Genomic DNA, 19977 nt, shown 5'->3' with positions numbered 1-19977 from the left:
GTGGCTGGCTGTGGGAGGCAGGCAGAGACGATGCTCCCGGCTGCTAGCAGCACAGAGCAACTGAGAGGATCCACTCTGCCTGCTTCCCGCAGCCAGTCACTTACACGACGGCGGCAGCAGCGGCGGGCGGAGTGGGTGCGGGCAGCTGCGGACCCCCAGGCGAGCATGTCAGAAAAGTAAGGAGGGGGGCCCAGAACTCCTGATGGCGGCCCTGACCGCTGCACTACCTCAGTGGCAAACGCAGGATTTTTAAAGGGGGGGGTTTCTATATATATATATATATATATATATATATATAATAATCACACACATATATATACAGTCCAGTCAGGTGCATAAATATTGGGCCATTTACAGAATTTTCATATTTTGGCCTCTATTCACCACCACAATGGCTTTGAAATGAAACAAACAAGATGTGCTTTAATGTGCCTCCCACTTTTTAAGGTGCCAAAGGTAATGGGACTATCAACTCAAAAGCTATTTCATGGACAGGTGTGGGCTATTCCCTCGTTATTTCATTATCAATTAAGCAGGTAAAAGGTCTGGAGTTGATTCTAGGTGTGACATTTGCATTTGGAATCAGTTGCTGTCGACTCTCAATATGAGATCCAAAGAGCTGTCACTATCAGTGAAGCAAGCCATCATTAGGCTGAAAAATCAAAACAAACCCATCCGAGAGATAGCAAAAACATTAGGTGTGGCCAAATCAACTGTTTGGAACATTCTTAAAAAGAAAGAATGCATTGGAGAGCTCAGCAACACCAAAAGACCTGGAAGACCACGGAAAACAACTGTGGTGGATGACAGAAGATTATTTCCCTGGTGAAGAAAAAACCCTTCACAACAGTTGGCCAAATCAAGAACACTCTCCAGAAGGTAGGTGTATATGTGTCAAAGTCAACAATCAAGAGAAGACTTCACAAGAGTGAATATAGAGGGTTCACCACAAGATGTAAACCATTAGTGAGCCACAAAAACAGGAAGACCAGATTAGAGTTTGCCAAACAACATCTAAAAAAGCCATTGCAGTTCTGGAACAACATCCTATGGACAGATGAGACAAAGATCAACTTGTACCAGAGTGATGGGAAGAGAAGAGTACGGAGAAGGAAAGGAACTGCTCATGATCCAAAACATACCACCTCATCAGTGAAGCATGGTGGTGGTAGTGTCATGGTGTGGCCATCTATGGCTGCCAATGAAACTGGTTTCCTTGTATTTATTGATGATGTGACTGCTGACAAAAGCAGCAGAAGGAATTCTGAAGTGTTTCGGGCAATATTATATGCTCATATTCAGTCAAATGCTTCAGAACTCATTGGACGGCGCTTCACAGTGCAGATGGACAGTGACCCGAAGCATACTGCTAAAGCAGCCAAAGAGTTTTTTAAGGCTAAAAAGTGGAATGTTATGCAATGGCCAAGTCAATCCCCTGACCTGAATCTGATTGAGCATGCATTTCACTTGATGAAGACAAAACTGAAAGGAAAATGCCCCAAGAACAAGCAGGAACTGAAGACATTTGCAGTAGAGGCCTGGCAGAGCATCACCAGGGATGAAACCCAGCGTCTGGTGTTGTCTATGCGTTCCAGACTTCAGGCTGTAATTGCCTGCAAAGGATTTGCAACAAAGTATTAAAAAGTGAAAGTTAGATTTAGGATTGTTTAGTTTGTCCCATTACTTTTGGCCCCTTAAAAAGTGGGAGGCACATATAGAAACCGTTGTAATTCCTACACCGTTCACCTGATTTGGATGTAATTACCCTCAAATTAAATCTGAAAGTCTGCAGTTAAAGTACATCTTTTTTTTTTTTTTTTTTTCAAAGCCATTGTGGTGGTGAATAGAGGCCAAAATGTGAAAATTCTGTAAATGTCCCAATATTTATGCACCTGACTGTGTGTGTGTGTGTGTGTGTGTGTATATGTATATATAATATATATATGCAGCAAAACACAGCGGCACTCACGGGTCTTGTAATAAAGAATGACGCCAACCAAGGGCACGTTCGCTCAACGTTTCAGTCGCTTACACTTTTATCAAGAACTGTTCTTAAAAAAAAAAAAAAAAAAAGTGTAAGCGACTGAAACGTTGAGCGAATGTGCCCTTGGTTGGCGTCATTCTTTATTACAAGACCTGTAAGTGCCGCTCTGTTTTGCTGCATATACATTGAGTATTTTATACTACAGATGGCACCAGGGCCATTACAATGCGTTTGTTGTGGAGTGCTGGCTTAAAGAGACAAATATATATACAGCATTCATACACACGCAACTTAGCATACTCATGAACAGCGTACACACAGACACGCACACATAAGCATACTTACACACAGCATACATGCATACATACACGCACAAGTATACTTACACACAAGATACCTACATATATACATACTTAACACACAGCATACATTCATACATGCACACAGCATATATACACACACGCATACTTATGTATAGCATACATAGTGTTCCCTCTAGCTCCGGCGGGAGGCAGGGCGCCGGAGCTAGAGAGGGCATGCCCGTGCCCGCGCCTGCGAAGGGGGCGTGGTCATTGAAAAAGGGGGCGTGTCTATAAGACGCGTCCCCTTTTCGTCACTCTTGGGGGCGTGCCCGGCACTTACTGACACGCCGGGCAGCCCCCAAGCCCTGCAGACAGGGAGAATAGACGCCGGGCGCATGCGCCCGGCGTCTATTCTTCGGCGGTGACCGGGTCACCGAATGTTTCTCCACCCGCGGGACACTGCGTCCCGCGGGTGAGAACGGCTCCCGCAGGCTGTGAGGGCAGGGCGCTTTTTGCCCTCCTCCTGGAGGGCAGGGTGCTTTTTGCCCTCCAGAAGGAGGGCAGGGCGCCGCGCCCCGCTAAAACAGCCTAGCGGGAACTCTACATACATACATACATACATACACACACACACACACACACACACACACACACACACACACACACACACACACACACACACACACGTAAACATCAGTATAGTTACCGAGGGCTGAGGAGAGAGGAGGTGGGTCACCGCTGGAGCCCATGTGAGCGGAGTTGCTGCTGCTCGGCGTGCGTAGCAGCTCCTTCCCGGCGATCTCCTCCTGAAGACATAGGACTTGAGCTAGGCCCAGAGTAGCTTCACCAGAACGATGACCACAGCGTTGAGAGCTGTGGCCTTCACGGAACCTGACCACCCACACAGCATGACGATATACACCGGGAGACAAGCGGCTGAACCTCCTCCTACTGCCACCGCACCAACATGGCCCCTCACAGCCAGCCAATCACAGCACAGCAGGGACTGACGGAGACACGCTAACTGCCCGACGCCCGCTGTTGCTGTATACTTGGGAGAGAGCTCTGCCAACCAGAGCTCTCTGTCTGTAGCTGTAGATCCGCGGCAGTTACGTCGCAGCCGCAATCAGTGCAGAGACGGAGACAGTGCTGTCTCCGTCTCTAAAAAAAATACTGGGTACTCAGAAACCCCCCCTGCGTGCGCGTGTGCTACCTACACCCCTCCCCACCGCAGTATAAACAAACACCCCCCCCGGCAACCCCCCCCCCCAACATAAACAACCCATACTGCACTACTTGCCTTTTAGCAAAGCTGCGTTGTCCCTCGGTGCTCTATGGCTGCTGCTGCTTCTTTCTGCTCTACAGGGAAGGACGAACCTAGAGCCGCCTCCTGGGTGTGCAGTGAATAAATGATCTTCCATCGTTGGTCATTTACTGCTTATACTGACAGATATTTCTAATATCTGTCAGCGATAATCGATAATTGACCAACATGTTTGATAGATAAAAGACAAAATTTGTCGGCCAGCAGGAGTGCGCATTTTGATCTTTCAGAGCCTATCCATTTATCTGCTAATGGATAGGCCCCTTTAGCTTGACTTTTTTGTGGGTACAGGCAGTTTTCCCCATTTTCACCTGGACTTTTCACACATAACATCATGAAGAATTATCGGACGAATGCCGCTTATGCGCATATGTTCGAAAAGTCACACATTCGGGTGAAAGGTGTGAAAAGTTTACGCATCTAATTGGATAGCTAATCTTGAAGGTCTCCTTAACCAAAATCTAAATTGCTGCTCCTGTTCCCTCTTCCATTTCAATTTATTGCTCCTTGTTATAACCATATTTTACACTTAGGGCCAGATTTAATTATTCACGAAGTGAGGATTAGCCGCAATGCTGTGCCTGGGGCTATTCAGTTGCAGCCCGTGGCAACGTGCAGGCTGCACTTAATGTGGATTTCTGTTCACCATCTCCTGAGGCGCGAAACAGAAATCTGCGTTAAGTAAGGCTTTCTGCGAACACGTTAACCCTTAGCTCCAGGTACATATTCCGGAATCTCTGCCTTAATGCGCGTTAGCCACAGATTTACAGTGTGAGGAAAAGGGCTTGTAATTGAATAGCTCCTGGAGTAAAAGTCTGAGGCTACAACTCTTTTCCTTGCGCGGTAAATAATGAGGCTAATTTAATCAGGACCTCAGCATTCTTCAATTTTTTTGTCCTTTGGTAGTAAGTGCTGTTTCTTAATTGCTTATGTCCCAAAAGCAAGAAAGATGGTATATATTCCCCTCAAACTTTGCTTTTGTGACCAGGCCAAATTTGCATTTTCCTTTACACAGTGTGAGAAAAAAAATCAACGTATGTATAAAATTTAACATCTAAAGTTGTACAACCATGACCACAAAAGAATTAGAAGTGAGTAGCTTTAGAAAATATACAATAATACAGTATATCACTTTCACAAATCAGCCCCCAGATCATAGGCGTCTTTATAATGGGTGCAAGGTGTGCACCCATTATGCACCCAGGGGGGCCCACACCGCACACCCTGCACCCATAGTTAATAATATACTTTCCTCTCCGCAGATTCCGATGTGCTGCTCCGCAGTGCCGGACCGGCACTGCAGAGCAGCAAAAACTCACTGGGAAAATGGCGGCGGCCATTTGCGTTTGCGCAGAAAAGATGTCCCTGGGAAAATAGGGGCGGGCGCCATTTTCCTGGAGACCTGCGCAATAGATTCTGGCATCAAGCCAGAATCTACAGCGCTCAGTGCGCTGACAGAGAGGATGGGGCCCAAATGGAGGCTGCACACGGGCCCCCTCCTCTCAGATGTACAGATGTGTCCACATACATCTATGCTCCATGTGCTACACATAAAGGGGGAGCTCCGTGTGACTCTGTAGCGCTGAGCGTCTTTCCGTGCGATTTTTTATTTATTTTTTTTGACCTTCAATTGTGTCTTATTCGCACAATGATATGAATAGTTAGCACAAGCAGCTTCTGTAGTCTCCCATCATGTTTTCGTTATACTGTCCATGGTAGCGACGTTCAAATTCCAGTATATCCTGGTGGAAGCGCTCGCCTTGCTCCTCCGAGTACGCTCCCATGTTATCCTTGAATTTCTTAAGATGAGCATCAAAAATATGGACTTGGAGAGATATCCCGCACCCCATTGTAACCAAAGTCGCCAACCAACTCAACGTAGTTTTCGGTCTTGTGATTGATTGCCCAGGAAGCCCTGAACCACTGTGATGAAGCTGGTCCAAGCAGCTTCCTCCTTCTGATTGAGCTTCTTTGGGAATTAAAGTTCTTCTTAATCTGTGGTCCCAACTCTAACAAATTGTTTCATAATGGCCCAACCTGATGTGTAGTAGAGGCATCAGCACCTTCCTGGAGTCCACCAATAGCTCCAATTTGACATTATTCATCCCCACACAGAACTCTGGACCGGATTCAGAGTGCACTACTGAACGCAGATTCCCGATGTTTGGGAATCTGCGCAGGCGCCAGATGTATTCTGCGCATGTACAGAACGTGTCTGCGAGTGCTCTTGCAAACTGTCAGCAGACTGTCAGTGATTGACAGTCTGCTGTCATTTGGGAGCAGCGTCAGCCTCCATTACCAAAAACTGAGGCTTGTCGCCGCCATTGGGGGGGTGAACAGAGGCCAGGCTATCCGTCGGGTGACGGAGATTTCCTGACCTCTTCCTCTAAACTGCGCCGGCCGCCTGCGGGACCCTATGGGTCACCGTAGCCTGCTGATGGTATGCAGATTAACCGATGCTGCGTTGAACAATGCAGGTTGGTTAAGTAATGCACAGGGAACGTAATGCCTCCTGTGGATTACCATATCTGAAAGGATCGCAATTGCAAAGCTGCCTGAGTGCAGCTTTGCAATTACGATCCTTAAAGAATCAGGCCTTCTGTCCGGAATGGGTATGAAATACTGCTGGCCGCATGGCCGGCGGTTCGATTCCCGTCAGCGGCAGCCCGACAAGAGCAGAGTTAGAAGCAGCGGAAGCCCGACAGCGCTGGAAATCCCGATCGTGGATAGGTAAGTATCTACTAACCTAACCTAACCCCCTAACCCTCCTTAGGGGTGCCTAACCTTAACTTCCCCCCCAAGTGCCTAACCCTAACCACCGCCTTCCCCGGTGCCTAACCCTAACCCTCCCTCCCCTAGCCTAACCCTAACCCTCCCGAGGGGTGCCTACCCCTAAGTCCCCCCCGGGAGCCCTAAACCTAACGCTCCCCCCCGCGGCTGTCCGCTCGTGGCGCCCGGCATCACTACGATCGGGATGCCGGGCGCCGGTCTCCCGGCGTTGGGGAAATGCAGGCGTCTACATCTAGACGCCTGGCATTTCACCCTTGCCGGGATATGACAGTCGGGAAGCCGGCTGCCGGTATTTAGGCAGTCGGCTTCCTGATTGCTTCCCTTCTGTCCGCGGTGGCCAGTGTCCTCTTGGAGTCCCTGCTGTCCCAAAGGCAAATTTGGTAGGCAGCTGAATACTCTGTTCTGGTAGCGGCTATGATTTACACCCAGCTGATCCCCGGTAAGCTGCTTGTTCCCGCAGACTCCCGGCAATATGAAGCAGCATTTGGAAGTACAGTCAGTGTTATTGGGCTCCCCTCTGGCAGAGTTGTATTGCTCTGCAGCCCTCTTGTTGCAGCCACACTGAAGTATCAGAAATGTCCTGTAAATAAGAATATTTCAAAATATCTCTGACCAGGTCACAAAAGTATAGTTTGTGGTGAATATAGGTCATTTTCTATCCTCTTGGGGCATAGGCAATTAGGAAATAACAATAATTTGGAATCCTCTCTTCTGACAAGCATTTCTTATATACAATGTACTCCAATTTCAGAATCCAGCTGTGTCCTCATTAACCTAACATCTGTATACCATATTGGCACAACTGAGATGCTCCAAGAAGAGTAGCGTACCATATTTTTCTTTAAATTTAGCATCTTGTTCACATCACAGACACAGCTAAACACCACTAGAGTGTACTAGAGATGTTGGACTGCGACTTTTATCCACACAGGAATTAGTTTTAAATTCGTACAAAGTCAAAGATCAAGCCCAACGGAGCATGGTGTGAGAAAAAGCCGTAGTCACTCGCATTGGAGCCTCTCTTACACCGATTAAAGGTGCGTACACATGGTATGATATCAACGAACGATAATGATATTGTTCAACGATATACTGTATATTGTTCATATCGTTCATTTTTATGCGGTGAACGAATAACAATGCGCGTTCCTGCATGAACGATAACGATATCTATGATCGTCCGTATGCAGGCCAACTTGCACGATATTGTCATCTTTGCCTGTTCAGAGAGGTGGCAGGATGACTTCACTGAAAGGTATCTTTCAAGTAGTTGGTGGTACAGATCGTACCGTGTGTATGCAGCTTTAGACTCAATCGCACACAGACCTACAAATGATGTACATCAAATTGATTACTGCAAGCCGGCAATGTAGTTTTTGTTGCTCCCAGTTTTATTTATGCGAATAAGACGCACATTTTGAGGGAGAGAGTCGCCTGGGACCTGGCGCGTCGAGAGGGCTATTTAGCGATCATTGAGAAGTAAAAATCAGTAAAAGTTTGTAGTGGGGAGATGTGCCAACATATATAATTCAGGGTTGCTGATGTTCTGGCTGCCCCTTCCGGGAGGGAGCAGCCAGATCGGCATAGCAGGGGGCGTGGCCAGCACAAGGGGGCGGGCACGGGCATTTTACCGGTATTTGTGGGCAGAGCGGGGGTGTGGTCACGTGATTGCGTCATTCTTGCCCCACCCCCGCTACACAATGCAGAGATTATCGCATTACCGCCACCCCCCCACCTGCGGGGGGTTTCTCTTGTTAACGCAGGGGGGCAGGGGTGGAGGGGTCAGTGGCCGCCGGCAGATCTGCCTACCTTTCCGGGGGGCCGGGAGCTGCACCCGATTTTCGGGAGGCTCCTGGCCGAATCAGGAGGGTAGGCAAGTAAGATGTAATTGTGAAACTTGTGAGCAATGGCTGTAAATGAAGGAAAATAAAAAACTATATTGACTTCTCAATATTATGTAATGCAGCGTTTTCAACCACTGTGCAGCGGCACACTAGTGTGCCGCGAGAGGTTGTCAAGTGTGCCATGCGTGTCAGCTCAGCGCATTTGTACTGTAGTGTGTTTTATTCCTGAGGAGGCCAATGTGTGTGTATTTTTTATGTGGGAGCCAGTGTGTATGTTTTTCGGTCACGCACGCCACATCGCCGGATAGTGTACCTTGGCAATTTTTAAATCGTGTGTAGTGTGCCTCAAGTTGAAAAAGGTTGAAAATCACTGATGTAATGTATAGTCATGTATTGGGCAAAAGGAAAAATATTACCTTTTTGATTCATTCAAATGGTGTGTTCTCTTCTATTGACAGCTTTGAGCTGAGTCATACACTGCCCTCTGCTGGTAGATATTAGAGTTAAATAATAATATTAGTTTTGTAAGACTATTTTTTATTATTACCTGTTATTTATATAGAGCACACATATTGCGCAGCGCTTTTACAGAGACTAGCCTTCAAATGTAGAAAATGCATTTCAAGTGTGTTGGCACAATAAACAAAATATTTCATGTTATTGTACATTTAAGGTGTAAAATGACAGAATATACAGTCACACATTGATGCTGCTCTAGCTAGATTGATCTGACTGTAGGTACTGGACAGCCCTGCATATAAATATGGGTGCTATTGTGCTATATATAATGAAAGGAAAGTAAATTGTATGGCAGTGGAAATACTTGTGACTAAAGAAATCTGTCAAAGGAGTCGCATACTAAGTAAACACCGTTGTCCTTTGTGCTTAAGACGATACAACTTGGGATTTTTGTTTTAGAGGGGAGTTCGTTTTTTTGGAGGAACAGTCTCTTCCACCTTTCTGTTATAGACAATGAAAGATTTACATGTAGTCACTAGTCCAGGTTTACAAGTTTTAATAAGTGTACATGTATTATTAATGTATGCACACTGCATCTAGACACATGGCTCTCAGCTATAATTATATTCCACAAGCTTCTGCATGCTGCAATGTTGCCATTAATACCTTCAACATAAGAAGGCAAATGACTCATAAGCGTTGGATTATTCTGTGTCCCTTATTGCTTTATAATTCAGGGCTGTAGAAAGTGAATTAGCATAAAACCAAGCTTCATGTTAGCAACAGTAGCTGGAACAATACTGCCGTCATTATTTTATCCTCTGGAATTAATTTTCCCTTTTGGATAATATTGTTTTATAAAAGATATCCACTGGCATTAAAATCATGCATTTTAACATGCAATGTGGTGCATTATTTAGAACAATCCCTTTGCTATCTTGGTGTGTTTAACATGCCAACATAGTGAAAAGTTTGTATTTATCTCAGACGGAGTACACTGGGGTGGCCAACACACATGTGGCTCTTTTGAGCTTCCGATGCGGCTCCTGGCTCGGCAGACCCCCACTAGTACTGAGAACACTGGACTCTGAAGTGATCAGAGACTAAAGAAGCCTCTGATCGCTTCAGAGGCCAGCGTTCCCAGTAATACAGTGCACGGGAGACGTCTTGATGTCATCCGCCATGTGAGGAGCCAGCGTGCCTGCTGGATCCAGTTAGATCTAGCAGGAAGCGGCAGCAGCAGCGACGGTGGGACTCGGGAGCCCTGCCAGCATGAAGACAGGTAAGTTTCTTCATAGGGGTGTGGGCGGGGAGGAGGAGCTAGTACTGGGGGCACTACCTTAATGGGCACTACTACAGTGGGCATTGCATACGGGCACAACTATAGGGGGCATTGCAGAAGGGGCACAACTACTGGGGCATTGCATAATGGTCACAGCTACAGGTGGCATTGTATAAGGGCCACAACTGCTGGGGGCATTTCTTAATGAGCACAACTACAGGGGGCACAGCATAATGGGCACTGGCTTTCTCAATGTATTTTATGTGGTTCTGGATTTCAATGTGTATTTTATTTGGATGTGTATTTTAAATGTATTTTATGTGGATCTGGCTTGTTTCTGTGTATTTTATGTAAATGTGGGTATTTGATTGTTTTCTATATTGCTCTGGCTTTTACTTTCACTTCAAAAGTGAAAAAATTATATTGGGAAGTTTATGTAAATTGTGTATTTTCAATGTGCTGGGCTCGACCCCCGTGTGACTAAAACAAGGGGTGTAACACAAGGTCATGCTCCTGCAAATGTCGTACAAAAGGCGTGCGCACAACAATGGGGCGTGGTCTTGTGACATGCGATCGACTCTTTAACTTTACCTCAATTTTTGGGGGCTCTTTGCCTCTAACTGGTTGGCCACCCCTGCTGTAGATAGATATGGTTAAGACTTGTCTATATGTGTTTGACTTGAATAGGAAAACGCCCTGTTGTCACAGATGCATGTTTACAAATGTGTATTAAATATAAATGCAGTGCAGCTTGTATGCATTTTAACTTCTGCTTTTTAAAATCTCCATAAAACACCTTGCATACGTCCATGGTTTACGTATGCCAATATGATATCATTCCCTCTACTATTTTATGAATGTAAAATCTAAATGCTCAACCATTTTGGGACTGTGGCCTCTTGGGGGTAGATTTACTAATGCTTCTAAAACAAAGTGGAGGTGTTGCCCATAGCAATCAGATTCTAGCTATCATTTCTTTATTTCGTTCTAGTAAATGATAAGACAGGATCTGATTGGTTGCTATGGGGCAACAACACCTCTTGTATGTTCTAGAAGCCTTAGTAAATCTACCCCTTGCACCTGAGTCTCAATAACCTGTGATAGGATTTGTGATTTTGTTTATAACCTTGATATGTGTAGAGTATAGAAGCTTATTATGCTTTTATGAATTTATCTTTGATTGTTTATATTGTGTGTACAGATACATATAGTTTATAGATTTTCTAATAAATTGAAGGTTAACAGAATTTTGCTATCCTCCCCAAATTGTCTGTCTTTCCTGCATGCCACCTGTATAGGTAAGCCGTTAGATTGCTGGTCAGTTAGCCAGTGTGTACGTCATTTTAATTTTTTTTTGGATGAACCATATTTGGAAGGCTTGGTTTCCGCTAACCAGGCCAAGATTGAGTTTGATGCAGACAGTTTGGGGGGAATTATTATTTTTTTTTTTGCGCGCCCGTAAGTAATTGGAGCTCGATGAAGCTATTCAATTATTACTGCAGATCGGGTACCCATTACGTATCACGTTTTTTGCGCTCAAATGCAACGGGTTTAGACGCATAAAGTGGGTAATCCCATCTATTGGGAGTACTACTGAAACTGCAATTTGGGCGCTTGGGATTTCTGCTCGCCACCTACACATGCGCCTTATCTGCAAAACAATTTATTAGCTCTGTCGGGTGCGCATTACTTACAGGCATGCAAAAAACAATTGAATTTCCCCTTGTGAGTCTTAAACATACAGTACATGTTGGAGGTGATGTTCTTTAGACTGGATTGATAAATTAAATGGTATAATAGTAGCATTAGCTGTAGTATCTAGGTGACCTTTGCAAAATATTTGCTCTGCATGTTTGCAAAATAGTTGACTTTAAGACTCCTAGGGGATGATTCAAATCAGCGGGAATTGAATAGCGTCGGGAAGGAGCTCCCTGAGCTGTTGAATTCAGCGCGTTGCTTAGTCCGAGTAAAGATTTCTCGCACCCTCCAGAGGAATGCGAGGAGAAATCTAACTAAAGTGCTGGCTGCGAGGCTGTTTTCGGGCTCAGCGCGGCGCTAACAGCCTCGCGGCCGGCACTTAAGTTAGAGAATGCCAGTTCTCACAACTAAACACCCAGGTTAAGTCGTGAGAACTGGCATTCTCCGACTTAACTGCTCCCCATCGGAATAAACATTGCTGTGAATTGAATAGCTCTGACAGCTCCCTCCCGGTGATATTTAATTCCCGCTGAATTGAATCGCCACCAAAAACATAGCCTAAGGTTAGTTGCTGCACCACAGCATTGGAAGGAAGTATACTTTTTTTTTTTTTTTTAACTATGTGGGTCCATCTATGACCAGGAGGTTCTTCTTACAGGGAGTCTCATGTTTTACAATATTGAAAATATTTGGAGGTGGTTGGAAAATGTTGATCCTCCCATTTCCCAAATCAGTTGCTAAAAATATGACAATTGAGTAGGGAAATCAACCCACATCCCTTGGAATCCATACCTTACAAACTATTCAATGGTAGGAGCACACTTGCCAACTCTCCCTGATTGTCAGGGAGATTCCCTGAAATAGTAGTAATCTCCCTGAGTCCAGCAATCTCCCTAATTGCACCTTACCCCCATTATGAAGCTATTACATAAAAAAAACCCATTGATATATACATTCAGATGGGATCATTAGTATAATTCTCTGCGTTGGTTTTAAGATACAATGATTCCTATGGCTTTTCTGAATAGTATCAGTGTATTTTCAACAACATATAGATCTTACTAACTGCTTTGGGGCTCATTTACATTTGGATGTAAGTCACTTTTATGACCCACCTCTCAGATGTAGCAGTACACGTCCACTTTACCGCCGCACTTATAGGTGCTGCTTTCACAATCTCCCTGAAATGCTTTTTCAACAGTAGGCAAGTATGGGTTGGAGGAGTGTATCGCTTTAACACTGTATCTTCCAGTGATGCTTTAACACTGTATCTTCCAGTGACGCTTTAACACTGTATCTTCCAGTGAGGCACTATAGATATATTGAAGTAGTCAGTAATGAGGTTAATGAAGGCTGGCTAAACAGTTGTTTTACTTTTATCAAGTTTGGACACTGAAAGTGTGCAGTGTAAATTGTTGTAAACTTCTGCTACATCTCTCTCCCACTGTGAGATGCATGGGACTTTTATAAGGATGCGGGTTAAGGGCTGTTCCTCAATTTTTCACCAAGTTGTGTCTTCAACCAAAACAGATGCACTCACGTGCTACTTTAACACAGGCCCTTACTGTCCAAATTGTGCAGAGAATGCAAGTGAGTAACAATGTAAAGCTGGGAAATGCCATAACATGCCTATTTATTAATCAGCGGGAAAAAGTTATTTACTAAGGAAATGTCACCGTCGCAGCCAAGTGATTATGGCTGCGGGAAAGGTGGGTAGGGGAGGGTTAGATTACTTACCAGGGTTTCCACTGTTGGGACTCCGGCGCCGGGATTATGACCGCCGGGTTGCATACAAAGCCTGTTTTAAAGTTGCAATAATTTGAAAGGCAAAACAAGGTTGGTAAAAGATTGACACTGGGAACCCTCCGATGCCTGCAAAATGCAGGCGATTACATTTACCCCCCTTTGAGTTTTAAAACCCAGGGAAGATCATATTTTGAAGAAAATTCACTGTTTTTATAAATTGAGCATTGTGTAAAATCTGGCTTTGTAGGTCAGTATTTCTGAAGAGGCCAGAACAATTTCACATAAGATTTTCATGAGCTAAATGAAGTTATATATCTAATGTGTTGTACTTGCATAAACTTTTTCAGGTAAGGCCTAGGTTTCCAGAAGGTGGTACATACACTCAGGGGTTACCACACATTCAAATGGTACTTCAGTTTGTTGAACTTCAGAATAACCTAAAACGTATTAGCAAATGATAAAATATTATACAATAAAACTAATCAAAAGCATTTTAAGAGCATGAAGAGTACCGAAGAATTTAAACCTTTCAATCTTACACAGGGGTACAGAAAGTGGTCTTTTCACGCAGACTTTGAAAAAGAAAAGACCTAAGGGGAGAATTCAATTAGACGCGAAAAAGCAAAAACTTGACATCAGCAAAGTTTTTGAACAATTAGCGTTTTTTGGCTTTTTTTCTTGGCGCGGTCCTGTTTTTCTCACTATTCAATTACAAAAGGCGTGAAAATGCATTCGCACGAAAACTGTTCATGGAGTAATCAGCGAAATGTACAGGTGAATTTGGGGAAATCTATCTGTACCCCTTAAAATAGGTAACTGGCATAGGTAATCATTTTAGAAGTGTATTAGTGGGCCTAATAAAAGTTGGGTTTATTAAATTGTATCAAATGGCTGTTTCATGTATATTTGCATATGTGTGGAAAAATGATCAAAGCTATTTGTTGTTGGAGAAAATAATTGATGCAGTTAAATTGGGGGTACATTAAAATGGGTGTACAGTAGTGGAATTAATTCTGGACACTTTCAATAAAAAAATGTTTTATTTGATATTTATGCAGAAAATTCATATTCTGCCATACCAAATCAATACTTTAATGTTTTTATTTTAATCTATGATGTTTCTACTTAATATTTTAACATGATTTGTCAGAGAGAGAGGAAACGGAGAGAAGGGGATGGAGTGATAGAGTGGGAGAAGGAAAAGAGAGAGAGAGAAGGTTTTGGAATGCACTTACCAGCCACTGTAAGTGGTGAAAATGCAGGCTGTCACCAGTCACAGCAGGCAGCATGTTGACAGGGTCCGGGAGCAGGTCCCACACAACATCCATGCAGGCTCATGTGCTTTGTTCAGCACTCAATTCATCCAGCATGTGACAGTCTTTACAATCAATCCTCAAAGCTAGTTGCAGCTCTGGTCAAAGTGTGAATAATGACTAATATGGCTCTGAATACCTCGAAACGCGTTGACTGGTCGCCTGGGAAGAGAGGCAAAGCCATGATGCTTTGTGAGGAAGGGTATACCTACGAAGAAATTGCGAAGAGTTTGGGCAACGAAGTCAGGTGTAAGGAAACTCTGCATAAGGGTTGCGAGCAGTGAATCGAGGAAATCAGCCGCAAGAACTGGGAGAAAGCCCACACTTACAAAACAAGATGAGCGCAGAATCTGCCGTCTGGCCCTGCAGGACCGTCGAATGTCTGCAAAAGCCATCAACAACATAATGAAAACATCTGGAGTCCAAGTTTGTGATTGAACCATACGAAAAAAACTTTGTGACAATGGTTTGCGAGCTAGAACCCCGAGAAACAAGCCGTATCTATACCAGAAATGGAGGCAGAAACGTATAGATTGGGCTCTGGCACACAAGGAGTGGACAGAAGAAGACTGGGACAAGAGTATTTGGAGCGACGAGACCAAAATCAGCATCTTCGGGAGTGATGGAGTGAAATTTGTTCGGCGTCGGCCTGGGGAAGATCTTTTGCCCGAGTGCACCACGGCAACTATGAAGCACCTAGTGAGTGTGATGGTGTGGGACGTTTGGCTGTCGTTGATGGCAAGATCAATGCCAAAAAGTATTAAGAAGCAGTGCTGGAGGCGAAAGTGTTGCCCACAATCGAGGATTTGTTCGAAGGTGACCCACGGAAGTGTATCTTAAATGGAGCGCCATCCCACATCGCCAACAGTTCAATGAAGTGGTTCGGTTATCACCAAATCACTGTCTTGCCTAGGCCAGGAAATAGTCTGGATTTAAATCCGATAGAAACTCTTTGGTCAAGGCTTAAAGTGATGGTATCACGAAAAAATCCAAGTAACGAGAGAACTGATTGAAGCCATAATCCCGGCCTGGTACCACGTGATTTCACCTGAAAATCTGAGGCGTCTGGTTCACTCGATGCCTCGATGAATCAAAGCAGTTCTTAAAAACAGAGGATATCTAATGAAATATTAATTTTGTATATTGCTGAAATTGCATATTTTTTTCCATAATAAAAGCATACCTGCAAAACTGTGGTTTTACTAAATTTTTCAGTGGAAATTTGACAAATGACAACTTAAAATAAATAGTAATGATTATACTCACATATACTTCGATTCGAAAATAAATTAGAAGTGATTATAATGTAAAAATAATGACTAAATGCAAAATTTTCAAAATGTCCTAAAAGTGTCCAGAATTAATTCCACTAGTGTAAGTATATTTTTGAGTCAAAAAAGGGCACTTTTACATTTTTTTTTTAAAATACACTTGGTGCAGCAACCTGCAATGTTCAAAACACCAGCCCCATCCATACAGCTCTCCAAAATACCAGACCCACTACTTTAAACCCATTTTCCAACACTTTTAATTTTTTCACCCCAAAATTCATGTCACTATTAGCTAAATTAAGGTAATTAAAAAAAATGTTTTTGTATAATTAATCACTCGGGAGAGTGTCCAAAGGGTTCTGGACAAAGTCCCCACATTTTTAAACAAAAATAGGGATTGTGCACAACATTTCACCTGCTCTGAGTTGGTGAAAACAGTTTGCTGGTTTTTGTCTATGGAGTTTTCACACATGCAAAAACTTCGGCTATAAAATTGCAGGATAAGCATTTTTGTGTGAAAAATTTGCAGGTGCGAAAACTTTTCGCCAAACCACGGCTTTTCGCGGCTAATTGAATCCGGCCCTATGTGTCTTTCTAGTGTAGGAACCAGAATAGAAAAATACTAAATACAGACTAGTGGATTCACACAAAGGGCAGCAGCGTTAGCGATACCATAGCACGTTCAATTGTAATTTTGTGTACTAAATGCTGTACAGTCTTCAAGTTGAACTACCACCTGCAGTTAATTGACCTTTTCCCCTTCCTGTAGCCCATGGCTTCATGCCTGAGTTCCAGCCGAAAAGCAAGGCTGTGTATAACTGTGGATGGGTTGTGTAACCAGGAGTATGAATGAGAAACTGCTCTTGAGGACTTTACATCATCTCATTGGTCCTACAGCTCATACCCTCCTTCTGCAGCCATTTTAAAGTGGTGAGCGGAACAGAGATATAAGAATATGGTCTATGTGAGTTATCAATTTATTGTAACAGACTATATTAAATGTAATCGGAGATTACATGGCATACTCATGGATTTAGAATTCAAGATTTTAGCACAGTTATTACTGTGCATGTCATAAATACATGTACAGATGCTTCTGTAACAGCAAAGTGACCAGGATATTAAAATTTATTGAAATGTGTTTCTCTTTTTATAGTGGCTATAGCAATTTCATCAGTCTGAATGCAGTCTTATGGTGCATACACACGGTCAGATTTTCTAGGACGATATAAATAACGATATAGTTTATCGTTGTATTGTCCATTTTTTGGCTCCTTCCAACCCCCAAACGATGGATGATGTGCGGTCACGGATGGTCGATAACGACCATCGTCCGTGTACGCAGTCCAACCTGGTCGATATCGACCAGATTACTATAGGGACCCGCGATTGTTGATCGCAGGTCGTTTAGGGGTTGGTGGTGTGCTGGATGATCGATATCGATCATCCAGCACATGCAGGACGATTAGATAACAATCTCATCGTTGTCTGATTTGACCGTGTGTATGCACCATTACTGTATTTCAGAATAATTGAAACAATGAATTCAAGTGTATGTAATGTTTCTTTATCTACTTTCTCATTGTAGGGCAGTTTTGATGGACATCTGACACCTCATCAGTGTTTCGTTTTTCTCTTTTCGGATCTCTGCTGTGATGCTTTGCAGCCTCTTGACGTTCAGCAGAAAGAGTGTACAGTTACGGATGTAAGTGTTCACACAAACTGTATTGTTTTATATGGAAACGTGTGAGCATATCAGTGGTATGTACATGTAATGACTTTATTGCAGTATCGGGTGTCTCATGGCTATCTGTAGTTACAGTACATTGACGGCTTCTGTTTTTATCTAGGCACATGTATGAATTAATAAATATGCCAAGTAAATGCTCCCATGATGAATGGTTGAAGTGGATAAATCAGTGGTCACTTGCTGCTTTCATGCTGTAGTTTGAAATAAAGTCCCATTGGGAATAATTCAAGTAAATATTTTATATACCTGTATAATTAATGATATTTTTAACAAACCATCTCAGCATAAAACTGACATTCTGGTTTTGATGGTTTAATAATTGATTAATGACTAGGTGCAGATTATAAAATTGTTGCTGTTTCTCTGATAATTCCAGTAAAGAAAATATTTATATAGCAACACATTTGTACCATTCTAGTTTAGGGGATGGTATCCAAGAGGACTAAAGTTGGCTATAACAGGGACTTTTTTAGAGCTGTAGTAGACAATAATTAAGCATAAAGACTGGTAGAGTGGTCACTGTTATGGTGGTAATTGGCAAACAAGGACGTTAAAACTGGTGGGAGGGTACCTTGAATTACTAAGTTATGCAGTAGATGGTGGTCACATAATGCCGTTTATCGATTTGCTGTTTCTTTGCCCTTGCATTGTTTAGTAGTTATTATGCTGATTGGGAGTGGGAACATTGCCCTATCCTCTGAGATGTTAAGCCCGACAGGGAATAACACAGGTAACCGATAACAGGACACAGAAGTCCATACAGCATAGTTTAGTTGTAAGTGGTGTGCATTTTAAAGATGGAGGCACCTTTTTCTGGCACCTCTTACATTGCCATTTTGTAGTGACCACCTTTATCTTTAAAGTCTACTTGATTCTCTGATGTTAATGTGTTTTCAGGACACCTGTTTTGTTTTGTTTTTTGGTGGGTGGGGGGGGGGGGGCAGCAAAACACAAGGGATAGAAGAACCTTCTCTTGTATTTTGCATTTAATTAGAAACTTTGTTACATTTACACAAAGCTTCAGCTGTGAAATGATATTACAGGCAGCTGTAGTACTGTGTGTAGTGTGACCAGAAAACAGTGTGCAGGGAGTAACATTATTCTGGGTGTTATAACAGCTCTATCTGACACCAGACTTCAGTGGGAATATGATTAAAGACAAAGTATATATTAGTGTGTAATTGAGGAGAAGAAAATGTATGGCACCAGAAACTGCACTATGTCTAGGACAACATAGTGTATTTACTTTGATACTGTTTGTTTTTAATGGTTATTGAAAATTAGTATAGACTCATTTAAAATATACTGCACATGGATTCAGTATGTCATATCGACAGACGGGATCCAGGCGGTCAGAATCCCGATGCCAGGATCCCGACAGGGTTAACATACCGACACTTGGTGGTCGGAATGCTAACCCTCTCTCTACCCTGACCCACCCTCCCTGATGACTGAACCTAACCCCCCCCCCTTAGTGCCTATACCTAACCCTCCCCCCTTAGTGCCTAACCCTCACCCTAGTGACTAACCCCTAAACTTGACCCTCCGCCCCAACCCTGCTATTTACCTTCGGGATTTTGACCGGCGTCTGTATTATGGCGCGGGTAAGATAAGCGTTGGCATCCAGACCGCCTGGATGCCGAACGCATACCCTGCACACTGCCTATGTGCTTCTATGGGCTATTTCACACACAGCAGTTTTGACCAGCAGCAAAAAAAACGGCATTTTTTTTGCCATGTACTAATTTTAATGTAAATAGATGGATCCTTTCAGACGGCACGGACATGGCACGGTCGCCGTGTTGTAGTCGAGGAATATTCACTGATGAGGACTGCTGTTGTGCCGTCTCTGAAAGTCAGTGAAGTACATGTTGCTATGTTTGCTTTCACACACACCAGGTGTTCTGAGCTTGTACCCACCCACAACTTCATCTTTTCCAAGTGGTGTGGTACCTGAGTGACAACTTTCACATAGATACTGACAGGCTGATATCATTAGTAGAAGCCAGACAAGTTTTATGGGACAAAACACAAGATAAAGATAGAAATACCACTGGAAAGGTGTGGCAAGAAGTTTGTTTTGAATTGAAAGAAGATTTCAAGGTGTTGGGAGACAATGATAAAGATTTATATGGTTAGTACTTTTATTTGTAGTACAGGTTGAGTCTCCCATACCCAAATATTCCGAAATACGGAATTATTTTGGCATGACTG

The 19977-nt window shown here is 43.4% G+C and overlaps 1 protein-coding gene across 1 annotated transcript in view; it reads left to right on the top strand.

Annotated features, from left to right (window-relative positions):
• LDLRAD4 (low density lipoprotein receptor class A domain containing 4) overlaps positions 1-19977 on the top strand; it is a 467353-nt gene that overhangs the window by 112416 nt on the left and 334960 nt on the right. Inside the window, exon 2 of the mRNA XM_088476000.1 lies at positions 17602-17718. The gene's annotated coding sequence lies outside the window, so the exon portion shown is untranslated. The remainder of the gene's footprint in view (positions 1-17601; positions 17719-19977) is intronic.

The sequence above is a fragment of the Taudactylus pleione genome, unplaced genomic scaffold, assembly GCF_031769625.1.
Source record: "Taudactylus pleione unplaced genomic scaffold, aTauple2 ptg000179l, whole genome shotgun sequence".
NCBI lineage: Eukaryota > Metazoa > Chordata > Amphibia > Anura > Myobatrachidae > Taudactylus > Taudactylus pleione.
The sequence above is the reverse complement of the archived record's forward strand: the minus strand, read 5'-3'. Positions and strand labels throughout refer to the sequence as shown.